The sequence below is a fragment of the Neomonachus schauinslandi genome, chromosome 12 (genome assembly GCF_002201575.2).
Source record: "Neomonachus schauinslandi chromosome 12, ASM220157v2, whole genome shotgun sequence".
NCBI lineage: Eukaryota > Metazoa > Chordata > Mammalia > Carnivora > Phocidae > Neomonachus > Neomonachus schauinslandi.
In genome coordinates, this window is record NC_058414.1 from 105048202 (window position 1) to 105060266 (window position 12065).

General features: G+C 49.5%; 1 protein-coding gene and 1 non-coding gene across 2 annotated transcripts in view; both read right to left on the bottom strand.

Moving 5' to 3' along the window:
* Window positions 1-12065, bottom strand: part of PTPRN2 (protein tyrosine phosphatase receptor type N2) — a 628914-nt gene that overhangs the window by 569901 nt on the left and 46948 nt on the right. The gene's annotated exons all lie outside the window — the stretch shown is intronic.
* Window positions 10421-10564, bottom strand: LOC123326463. The gene has a single exon (XR_006541112.1). It is a non-coding gene; the product is annotated as a U4 spliceosomal RNA (small nuclear RNA).

Genomic DNA, 12065 nt, shown 5'->3' on the forward strand with positions numbered 1-12065 from the left:
ATGCATCGCACATACACAGCACACACATGCAGAGCACACACATAGCACACACACACAATACACATGCATAGCACACGCACACACAGCACACATACTCATGCATGGTACGCACATGCAGTACACAACACACATGCATCACACATGCACACAGCACACACGTGCATAGCACACACAAATGCTCATGCATCTGCACAGAAAGAGAAAACAAAAGAAAGAGTCTCATGGAAAAAATCTTTAAAAGAGAAGTTTAGGGACGCCTGATGCTTGGGTGGCTCAGTCTGTTAAATATCTGCCTTCGGCTCAAGTCAGGATCCCCGAGTCCTGGGATCGAGCCCCGCGTCAGGCTCCCAGGCGGGAGCCTGCTTTTCCCTCCCCCTCTGCCCCTCCCCCCACTTGTTCTCTGTCCCCAATAAATAAATAAAATATTTTTTAAAATAAATAAATAAATAATAAAAGGGAAGTTTATTCTTATGATGACTCTACGCTGAATTCTTACAGTTTTCACCCTTTTGTCTGTTTCTGGATATGACACAAAACACATTTAATTTTTGAGCCATACTCCTGATACTTTCTTACAAGTTGATACCAGTATTTTATATCATTTTTCAGCCAGTTATAAATTTGCCTTGTGAGCTGTGTTGTTATGAAAGACAATTTCAGTTACATGCTATCTGGTAGGGAAAAAATTAACAATTCACTTGTTCTTGAAGTGCTTGTGGGAAATTTTTCTAAAAGAAAAGGTGAAATCATTGACAGTGATGTGAATACCTTTTGACTTGATTATAACAAGTACAGAGATTAAAGCACTACTGAAATCTTGGAAATAGCACAGAAATCGAATCTGGAGAATTCCACGTGTAGGCTACAGTGGAAACTCGAACGCAGGCATAGTGGAAGTAACAAGGCCCACGCAGTGCGTTGTCACTTTGTGGACGCTCAGGAACTCGGAGGAACGGCAGGGACCATGTGCACACCACAGGAGAACAGAAATCATGCACCCTTGGGGATAGAGGATCCGCCTAAATGTCCTGCTGGAACCCAGCAGTCACCAGCCGCTGAACTGGGAAAGTAATTGCTTCCCTCTCCATGTAGATATTATTGCTGCAATCTATCTGTAGACATTTATAGACTCAGAATATGTTCAGCAAAGCACAGGGGCACCTGACTCCCCGAGTCTACCACCCCGGCTGCAACCTGAGACCTGCAGGTCACTGAGCTTCGGACGGAGGAGCCCCTCGCCTTGGCACAGGATGAACACTCCAGGAAGAGGTGAGAAAACGTGCCCCCAGTGGCAAGTGACAGCAACATCATCTGGGCTGCAAACACCTTTCTGGAAGCCCAGTGGTCTGGCCTCCTCCTCTCTTCACACAAGGCTCTTGTTTCACTAAAAATAAAAGGCTAATGGAAAGCGAAGTTCCCCTGTTGTTTGCCTGAAGAGCCTCCTCTCCCGTTGCCGTGGCAACCCTGGCATTCCCAGCACTTAGCAGCGTGGGCGGGAGTCTACGGGCACACAGAACACCCCATGGCCTGTCTCCCCTCACCTCTGCTGCAGAGTGGGGCCACAGTGGCGGCACCATGCCAAGCCACGCAGGCAGGCCTGCTGGTGCCAATTACCTGGAGGGGAGAAAATCCTCCCCGTGCCTCTGGGCGGTGAGTGTGCACCACTTCCACGGCTCGGTGGTCGGCAGACCTGAGCATATTGCTACCGAATTATTTGTGTCCTGCTGGATGACGCCCCAAGAGCCCAGACTGCGCTCCCTCCTTTTCCCACCCTCACCTCTGCCTGGCTGACTGCAGCGGGCAAACAAGACGCACAGCCCCCAAAGACTCGTGGACTCGACAGCAAGTCCCCCCGGCCTGTCTCCAGGCAGACGGCCAGCAGCCGGCCAGCCCAACGCCCGTGACCGCAGCACCGGGCCGATCGAGGGCTGGACATGCAGCAGGCCCCTGACAAGAGCGACGTGTCCCGCAAATCTGGGACAAGACCTCTCAACTCCCTCCGCTCCAGACCACCCCGCGCACAATCGGGGTGTCCTAATGATGGGAAAGATCAAGATGCTGGAAAAGCAAAACCACTTTTTAAATGGACACTGTTTAGGGAAACCTGATCATTCTTCCCTGAACCTGAAGTTGGCTAGGTAAGAGTCAATTTGATCCAAAAGCCCTCATCCACCCTCACAACCCTAAGAACCAGAGGCAGTACGTGGAAGGTACCATTTCCTTGAAGAAGACTTAACTGTCCAAAAAAACCCAAACAAGAATTATTTTTTTTCCCAAGTGCTTTAAACAGGTACTGAGCACTAATCCTGGGACAATTTAAACTGAATATATGACTCTTTGCTTCCAATAAACGAGCAGATCTTGCAGATCTACCTTGGCCAGTTTCACTTTCAAGATCACCTAAATCGAGCCCTGTGGACTGAAGCTGCTCAGAGCTGAGCCAGGTGCCAGAGCAGGGCCTTGACCATGAACTACAATGAGTTAGCTAGCTAGTTAGCTAGTTTTTAACCCATCCCAATAATGACTCACAGAACAGCCTCTAGGCTGGATTTTGTAGAAAGGAGAGAATACTGTCCTCCTCCTTTTCTTGGCAGGTCCCAGGAGTTGTCATGCATGCTGCTCTTACAGAGAACCCCACACAAAACTTAATGTCACCTGAGACTGCCCCCTTGGTTTCTGGGGTGCCTGGGGGATGCCCAGCCCAGCTCGTACAGGACAGCCAGCCCCGCCGAACCCGCTTCCGTCCTGGCGTTGGAGTGAACCTGCCGTGTGGGCAGACAGGCAGACCAGGATCTGGGGCTTCGATGGGCAATAAGGCATCTGGTGCTAAAAATACTCCAAAAAAGGGGCACCTGGGGGGCTCAGTCGGTGGAGCGATGGACTCTTGGTTTCGGCTCAGGTGATGATCTCAGGGTCATGAGATCGAGTCCCACATCGGGCTCCACACTCAGAGTCTGCTTGAGATTCTCTCTCTCTCCCTCTCCCTCGGCCCCTCCCTCCACATCTCTCACTCTAAAATAAAAAAACAAAAATAAAAACAAAAGCTCCAGAAAAGAGGAGGACATTGAGAAAAAGGGTTCAAAGAAGGGTGAACTAACTCTTTTAAGGTAACGCTGTGGATGTTCACATGCACAGTGGCCAAAGGCTAACACCACACACCACACATTTACCAAAACCAGCGAAGCCCTAACCTTTCCCTCAGGGGCAGCGTGGAACCACTGGGCCTCATGAGAGCACCCTTGCCGGCGACCCCACACTCGGGACGGAAAGGTGGACCTTTGCCCCTGCAGGACAGGGAAGCACTGCAGTCACCGTGGCTCCTGGAAAACTAGCTTTCTTCAGCTTTTTCCATCGCTGAGGTGCATTTCCTGGACACATCTGCTCTGTACAGCGAGAGGCCTAAAGACAGGAGCTACAGATGACTGAGTCACAGGGACGTGTCGGAGGTGGGACAGAGCCTGATGTGACACACACACAAACACGCACAAACGTGCACACTCCACACACACACACAGATGGGAGTATATGCTTTGTGCTCAGAACCTGCTCAATGCGAGGATTTCCCTACAGAAAGACCAGCAACGGTGGGTCTCACTCGAGCGGATTTGGGAGAGATGGTGGAGCATGTCTGACCCTCCCCACACCTGTTTGTGTGAGGCCCGGGCCAGCCTCCTTTGGGGCCCAGCTCATGAAGAAAAAGAGGTCACACGGGGGGGGCAGACTGGGACGTCGGAAAAGGGACACCTTCTTTCTTAACAGGAACACATCGATCAATTCCACATGAATTTTCCCCTTTAAAAAGCCACGGCTGAGTGGACTTGTTGGAAACGAAGACGAACTTGTCCCAACTCCACAGCCTCAGGGGTCAGAGCTGGTGCTGGGCTGGGGCCGCAGAGGAAACGTGTGTGGGTTTGGGGGTTGGGTTCTCCGTCTGGGACTCTCAGCTCATGTCCAGTCTCCCGGCCCGGGCGGTGCCTCCCATGTCGTGGGCTCCGCTGACCTGGGGCAGACCCTACTCTCAGGATGCCCTTTCTTTCCTATTTCTCAACCACCCTCCCTGCTGACTTCTTCATGGTCTCCACCAAGGGAGGCCTCCTGCAAGCAGACAATTCTCAGAATTCTCAGCCTCGGGACTATGTTGTCAGATTAAAAGCGCCACTCAGACCCCATGTGTTAGAACCACCACTACCAGCTCCCTGCTCAGTGTGCTTCATGTGGGGGCTGCAATCATGACCCCACGTGAGTCAGTGGTGTTTCGTGTCAGCCAAGGGACATCCTGGTCCACTGAAGAGTTTCTAGATCAGAAGCCAGGGCTCAGAGTCTCCACGGAAAGACTACCTGGGAAGGGAGCCTCAGTGATGATGCCTCCACCGTCCCCATCAGTCACCCACAGGTGACCAAGCTCCCCCTCAACAGAGGGCCTGCCCTCTTGGGACAGAGTCTAACACAGACTGACCAAGGGAAGGACTGGTGGCCTTCATGCAGTATCTCTGCCAGCAGACAGGATGGGACAGCACCGTGTTTCCCGTGACTCTAATAACGTGCCCTCTGAGTGAGGCCCCTGCTCATTCACAAATCGCCATCGATGCTTAATGTCCCAGAGCAATCCAAACACCACAGCAAAGGGGCTCAGGAGCCACGTGGCAGAAGAGCACATCCAATGGCAGAGGGGCTCACAAAACAGTAACTTCCAAATCCTCCCCAGGGTCTGGTTCTGCTTTCCAGCGGGAGACACTGGGAGGCTGGGAGGCATCTTGCCGGGGGCTCCAGGGCAATGCCACAGCAAGAGCCCGAAACAACAGCGTGTGTCTCGTGAGCCAGCAGCAAGGTCATTTCAGATCCGAAGAGAGTCGCCGTGGACTCTGAAACACAGCGCCCGTGACTTCACACAGCCGGGTCTTCATCGATGGAGCCGCCACCAAGAAGGTCCTCGACAGCGTGAGCAGCTCCCACCTGGGAGGCGCCATGTCGTGGGAGGGCACTTGGCTTAAAGCCCAGCTTTAAGTGACGGTAAACCGGGTGGGGTCCCAAAGGCATCTGCTTTCTAGGCATGACTATAAATCATTTGCTCCTCCTTCCGACAGGTTGGATGGACGTGTGCCACCCTTCTCTTGATGCACAAGGACATGCAGCGGCCGCTCTACGCCAGAGATGCATCATCTTACCAACCCAAACCAGAAGGTGCTCCTGAAAAGCAAACACATATGTTGGCCCTGCTTCTGGGAGAGGACAGCCCCAGATCAATGGACACTAGAACTGAAACAGTTTTCTTGGCATACAGTTTCCAAATGCAAAAGAATAGCCTTAAGCAATTCCTGAGCACAGGTTGTGCTTCTCAGGGAACGCTGCTGACGGCCCTGCATGGGAAACAGTGCCCCAGGGAGAGTTCTGCCGAGGTCTCCAGGTGATGCTAACTAACCTGTAACACCTGCCCTTTAAGCGTTCCCAGAAAACATGGATTCTCCCTCAGTGAGAAGCCTTGGGTTCCATTATATAAACCATTACCCTTATGAAGAACCCACATGACAGGTTGTCCTGGGATTCAATGTCAGAGAGAAGCATGTGTCTGCCAAAGCGTGGGCATGTCCCTGTTTTTCAGACAATGCTTCATTGACCTCATGCTCTGTGACTAACCCCCGCCTTGAGGTCTAACACACCACAGCCCACTCTTCTTCACTGTTGTATGGGTCAGCAATTAAGTGGTTCTGTCCCTCTCTTGTGGCTCCCCTCATGTGGCCTCAGTCAGCTGATGGTTCACTGGGGCTGGAGGATCCATGGTGACCTCTCTCCCATGTCCAGAGGTTCATGCTGGCTTTCGAGTGGGGAGCTTTGACACCACTTAAAACATAAAGTTGGCCATTTGGATGTCTTCTTTGGAAAAGTGTCTGTTCACGTCTTCTGCCCATTTCTTGACTGGATTATTTGGTTTTTGGGTGTTGAGTTTGGTAAGTCCTTTATAGATCTTGGATACCAGCCCTTTATCTGAAATGTCATTTGCAAATGTCTTCTCCCATTCTGTTGGGTTTTTTGGTTTTGTTGACTGTTTCCTTTGCTGTGCAAAAGCTTTTTATCTTGATGAAGTCCCAATAGTTCATTTCTACCCTTGCTTCCCTTGCCTTTGGAGACGTATCTAGCAAGAAGTTGCTGTGGCTGAGGTCAAAGAGGTTGCTGCCTGTGTTCTCCTCTAGGATTTTGATGGATTCCTGTCTCACATTGAGGTCTTTCATCCATTTTGAGTTTATCTTTGTGTATGGTGTGAGGAAATGGTCCAGTTTCATTCTTCTGCATGTGGCTGTCCAATCTTCCCAACACCACTGGTTGAAGAGACTCTCTTTTTTCCATTGGATATTCTTTCTTTTTCGTCGATTAGTTGACCATAGAATGGAGGGTCCATTTCTGGGGTTTCTATTCCGTTCCATTGATCTGTGTGTCTATTTTTGTGTCAATATCATGCTGTCTTGATGATTATAGCTTTGTAATACAGCTTGAAGTCAGGCATTTTGATGCCCCCAGTTTTGGTTTTCTTTTTCAACATTCCCCCTAACAATTCAGGGTCTTTTCTGGTTCCATACAAGTTTTAGGATTGTTTCTTCTAGCTCTGTGAAAAAATCCACTGGAACTGGTGTTGCAGCAGGAGCATGGGGCTCTTGGCCTGGTCTGCAGAGGCCTGTGCTCGGCCCTCTGCTCAGGGAAGGGAGAGCATCTCATCACCAGAGCATTGCTAGGCTCTAGTTTTGGTAGCTCCCCCTGCATCAGAGCACTTGGCCTTGGTGTCCTCCTTTCTTATGAATGCTCTAGAAACACTCTAAATAAGACTGAAATAACTGGCCCATGGCCCAGTGTGGGGTCTTGCCTTCGTCACAACCTTTGCTTTGCTGGCCACATGGGGAGAAAGGAGACACTCACCAGAAAGGAGCACCAGCTTCCTGAATCCCACGGTGCCAGTATCTGCTGTCACAGCGTCACCACCACAAATGAGTGTCTCCGGCCACATGGCACACTGGAGGGGGGGTAGTGGCAGCCCTTGAGGACAGGCTTCCTGAGCTCCGGGGACCTGCATGGCTTGTCCTGGGACAGGCCTCTCCTTTCCCTTTCAGGCTCCCGTGAAGGCTTCCACTCTGCCCTGCCCTGGAAGCCCAGGGTCTTCAACAAATCTGTTCACCCTGACATCAGAGGCTACACATTACTCCCTGCACACAGCAGTCTGCAACCAAAGGACCAGCTCTTGCAACATGACTGCCTGCCTGCCGCCCCCAGTGTGTGCCGGTCCTTCTCCCAAACCCCACCCTGCAGGCAAGGGAGGCAGGAAGGACCAGTTGGGCTTTTCCTTCTGAAACAGGAGGGGAGGCACTTCTTGCTGGTGTCACAGCTCCAAGATGCCACCCATGGATTGGGGACTGCAGGGTGCCAACCTAGGCATCACCAAGGAGCCCCTCTGAGGTGCCAGCCTTATTCCCAGAGCATCCCTCTCTGCAAACAGCCTGCAGCCTCCACCCACAGGGCCTCCTGGTGCGTGTGGCTCTCAAAGCTGTTGAAACAAAAAGCAAGAGGATGCTCTTTTCAGATTACCACCCTCAGAAAACTCTAGGAGCCAAGATGGAGGAGAAACATCTATTCGCTCCTAGGACTCTGAATAATCTCTATGAGGAGAGTATCATCTTACTTGCAAACCAAAGGAGAACCTGAAGGGAGAGTCCAGCCTTCTGGCTGGATTTCAATGGAACAATTGAGAACAATGATCTACTTGGTCAATAGTCAATAATCAGCAATTTGATTGTATTTCTTGAAACCCTTCCCACCCCAAAGACCTCCTGTCTGCCTGCACATCATTATTTTGGCCAATTCTTTCTCCTTTTCCATCTGCCCAGAAATGCTCTCTCAGATTACAGCCCTGAATCCTACCTTCTGTGCATCCTTCTTCATCAGAGCGGCCTCCACCCCTCAGGGTTTTGCTCTGCATACCCTTCCCCCTGCCACCCTGCCCATGTTCTCCCCTCTATCACAGTCCAAACCACAGAAAAGGCGCACCACGCCCACACACCCTGCAGCCCAGAGCTGCCCTCCTGCTCTGGCCCAGGGACAACTTCTCACAGATAACTCTATGAGTCTGTGAGCCTGCACCCTCATCCACCCACGCTGGGACTTCTTTCCCACTTCCTTCTCCTTCTTAGTGGGAAAAAACTGTCCCCATGTGGACAGCTCACCACCACTCTTCCCATGTCATGGGGTCCCAATGTCCTTCCTTACTTGGGTCAAAACCCCAACTAACCATAGAAGCAGTCTGCTCTACTTTTCCATCATGTAAACATATGTGTATCCACGCACATATACGTACACATGAACACACATGTGTGTGTACACCCATCTTTCCATCCTTCAGGCCCTCCTGGGAAGCTGCTTGTGCTCTGGGTCAGGGTCTGAGTGCCTCCTGGTCTCCTGATCCAACGGTGCTTAATCCCACGGCCGTGCTCAACCACTGTTGTGGTCTGACTGAATTTTGAACACCACGGCCCAGTGGGGAGATGCATCAGCACATACATCACAAAGCATCACAGCCGTGCCTATCGGTGCAGAGACAGTAGCAGGACATGGAGACAAGAGCTCAGCTGCACCCAGAGCACAGTGTGAAGCGCTGTGTGGAAGCAGGGGGAGCAGGTGGGCATGTGCTGACAGGGGAGCCGTAAAAGGGAGAGGAAGCAAGGGGTCACACTTCCGGGGGGTTCATGATGCCTTCTGCTGTTCACCATGTCACGGCCCCTGGCCACTGGCCACTGGACAACTGCCTTCAAGGATATCCTCTGCAGTGTAGCCTGACCCAACGAGGGTAGCCCACGATTGCGAGTGCTGGCTGCTCCTCACTAGCCCATGCTGCAGGCCATGCTGCCCTCCTGAGAGCCAAGGCTGCCGAGGACTCCCTCCCACAACTGAAGTCATGCTCATAGGCACGTCAGCTCCAGCCATGAGACAGAGTTCGTAGAAGGAGCCTCTTTGGCTGCAAACATATAGCACTACTAACTCTTTAAAATAGGCCCTAAGGGTCATTCCTGCGCAGTGTGTCCCAGAGACCACTGACAAGAAACACAGGCCCTGCCCTTCCTTTAGAAATGCGTAGGCAAGGCCCAAACTGGGATCTGTGTCCTAACAGTGTTTATGCCACAATCAATTCTAACCCCTGGTAGCTTATGGGTGGGAAACAGGTGCAAGTTAGAATATGGATATCAATAGAAAAAGGGAAACAAACAAAAGGCCTAGCTGCTCAGAGAAGGAGACAGGACCGGGTGGCCTGCACGCAGGCAGCCCACACCATGCTCTGGGCTCAGCACGGCTTCCAAGCAGCTGCTCGCAGGACGGGCTTCAGGGTAAGGGAGTGCTCACCCAGGACTAAAGTGTTCAGAGTGTCAGGGGAGGTGCTGTCTGAGGAAGAAATATTTAGGATAAGCCCGAAAGGGAATAGAAGGGTTAGACAGAGAGTGAGTTGGGGTGTCAGGGTGGGAAGATGACCCAGCCCGAGGCAGGGAGCCCAGGTGGGGTGGAGCTTGGGGACGGCAGAAGGAAAGGGGATCAAAAGAAGCTAGGGAGATCCGGTGTGTGGGAGCTAAGAGGGAGGCCAGTAAACCAGTGAGAAGACAGGTCTGCTCTAGGAACAGAAGGAAAGAAAATTTTGATGGAAGTGTGTCTGCTCAAGAGCAGCGCATCAGGAACATTTAACTATGGATAAATGCCCAGTTTAGCTCCGGTTGTTGGCCGCTACAGATAACGCTGAGACTACTCTGCACAGACATCCTGGCTAATGTGCAAGTAAAGCATAGGTCGATTCCCGATGGGAGGGACGGTGGGTCAGATGGCGCGTGAACTTAGAGCTGGAGAATGACAAGTGTTTTCCCCTGGAAAGTCATGTCCGTTTATGTTCTCACCAACTGTGTGTGAGAGTTACTACATTCTGCACCTCTCACCAGGCATCACCAAAAGTCTCATTTTTGTCAATCTCTTAAGTAACAAATTCTATCTCATTGTTGTTTTGGTTTGTTTCTCCTCAATTATGAATGAGGCTGAATGTTTTATATATTTACAGGTGACTCATATGCCTGTTCATGCAAACTGCCTGCCCCCAGCTCTGCCACGTTCCAATTGCCTTGTACCGTTTGTCACATTCGTTTGTAGGACATCTCCACACTTGAAAAATTGGGTCTTTGCCAGTCCTCTACTCTTGCAACTTTTCTTATAATACCTTTTTCTATTCAATATTTTAAAAGCTTTGTATCATCAAATACTACTACTCTTTCCATTTATGGCTTTTTAGTTTTATATCACAGTTAAAAAGGGCTCCCACAATATAAATCAAACTCACACTTTCTACTACAAACTTTTTATATTACTACCATTTAAGTTATTGATCCATTTGAAATTCTTTTTTGCTTAAAAAAATAAGAACTCAGATACTTTTCCCCAAAACAATTACAACACAATTTTTGAACAATTTGTCTTCTTCTTATTGATTTTCAATTAGCAATAACCGCGCCTCAGATAAACCTCACTGGCTACGATACTGCCACTGTGCAAAGCTCTTCCTATTGATTTAAAAGTCCATCTGTATCACACTCGAATTCCATATGTATTTGAGTCTATTTCTGGATTCTGCTGTTTTACTAAAAAGCTATGAAGCAAAGTGCTTAACTTGAAAACTTTCAATATTTATCTATAACCTGGAATCCTTTATTTTTTTTAATTTTATTATGTTACGTTAGTCACCATACAATACATCATTAGTTTTTGATGCGCTGATCCACGATCCATTGTTTTCATATAACACCCAGTGCTCCATGCAGTACGTGCCCTCCTTAACACCCATCACCGGGCTAACCCACCCCCCAACCCCCCTCCCCTCTAAAACCCTGTTTGTCTCTCAGAGTCCATAGTCTCTCATGGTTCATCTCTCCCTCCGATTTCCCCTCCTTCATTTTTCCCTTCCTTCTCCTAATGTCCTCCATGCTATTCCTTATGTTCCACAAATAAGTGAAACCATACGATAATTGACTTTCTCTGCTTGACTTATTTCACTTAGCATAATCTCCTCCAGTCCCATCCATGTTGATGTCAAAGTTGGGTATTCATCCTTTCTTTTTTTTTTTTTTTTAAAGATTTTATTTATTTATTTATTTGAGAGAGAGAGAGAGAGAGAGAGAGAGAAACAGCATGAGAGGGGAGAGGGTCAGAGGGAGAAGCAGGCTCCCCGGTGAGCCAGGAGCCCGATGTGGGACTCGATCCCAGGACTCCGGGACCATGACCTGAGCCGAAGGCAGTCGCTTAACCAACTGAGCCACCCAGGCACCCAAGGGTATTCATCCTTTCTGATGGCTGAGGAATATTCCATTGTATAAATGAACCACATCTTCTTTATCCATTCATCTGTTGAAGGTCATCTCGGCTCCTTCCACAGTTTGGCTATTGTGGACATTGCTGCTATGAACACTGGGGTGCATGTGCCCCTTCTTTTCACTACATCTGTGTCTTTGGGGTAAATACCCAGGAGTGCAATTGCTGGGTCATAAGGTAGCTCTATTTTTAACTTTTTGAGGAACCTCCACACTGTTTTCCAAAGTGGCTATACCAACCTGCATTCCCACCAACAGTGTAAGAGGGTTCCCCTTTCTCCACAACCTCTCCAACATTTGTTGTTTCTTGCCCTGTCCATTTTTGCCATTCTAACTGGTGTAAGGTGGTATCTCAATGTGGTTTTGATTTGAATTTCCCTGATGGCTAATGATGAACATTTTTTCATGTGTCTGTTAGCCATTTGTATGTCTTCCTCAGAGAAGTGTCTGTTCATGTCTTCTGCCCATTTTTTGACTTGATTATTTGTTTTTTGGGTGTTGAGTTTGAGAAGTTCTTTATAGATCTTGGATACCAGCCCTTTATCTGTAGTGTCATTTGCAAATATCTTCTCTCATTCTGTGGGTTGCCTCTTTGTTTTGTTGACTGTTTCCTTTGCTGTGCAGAAGCTTTTTATCTTGGTGAAGTCCCAAAAGTTCATTTTTGCTTTTGTTTCACTAGCCTTTGGAGATGTA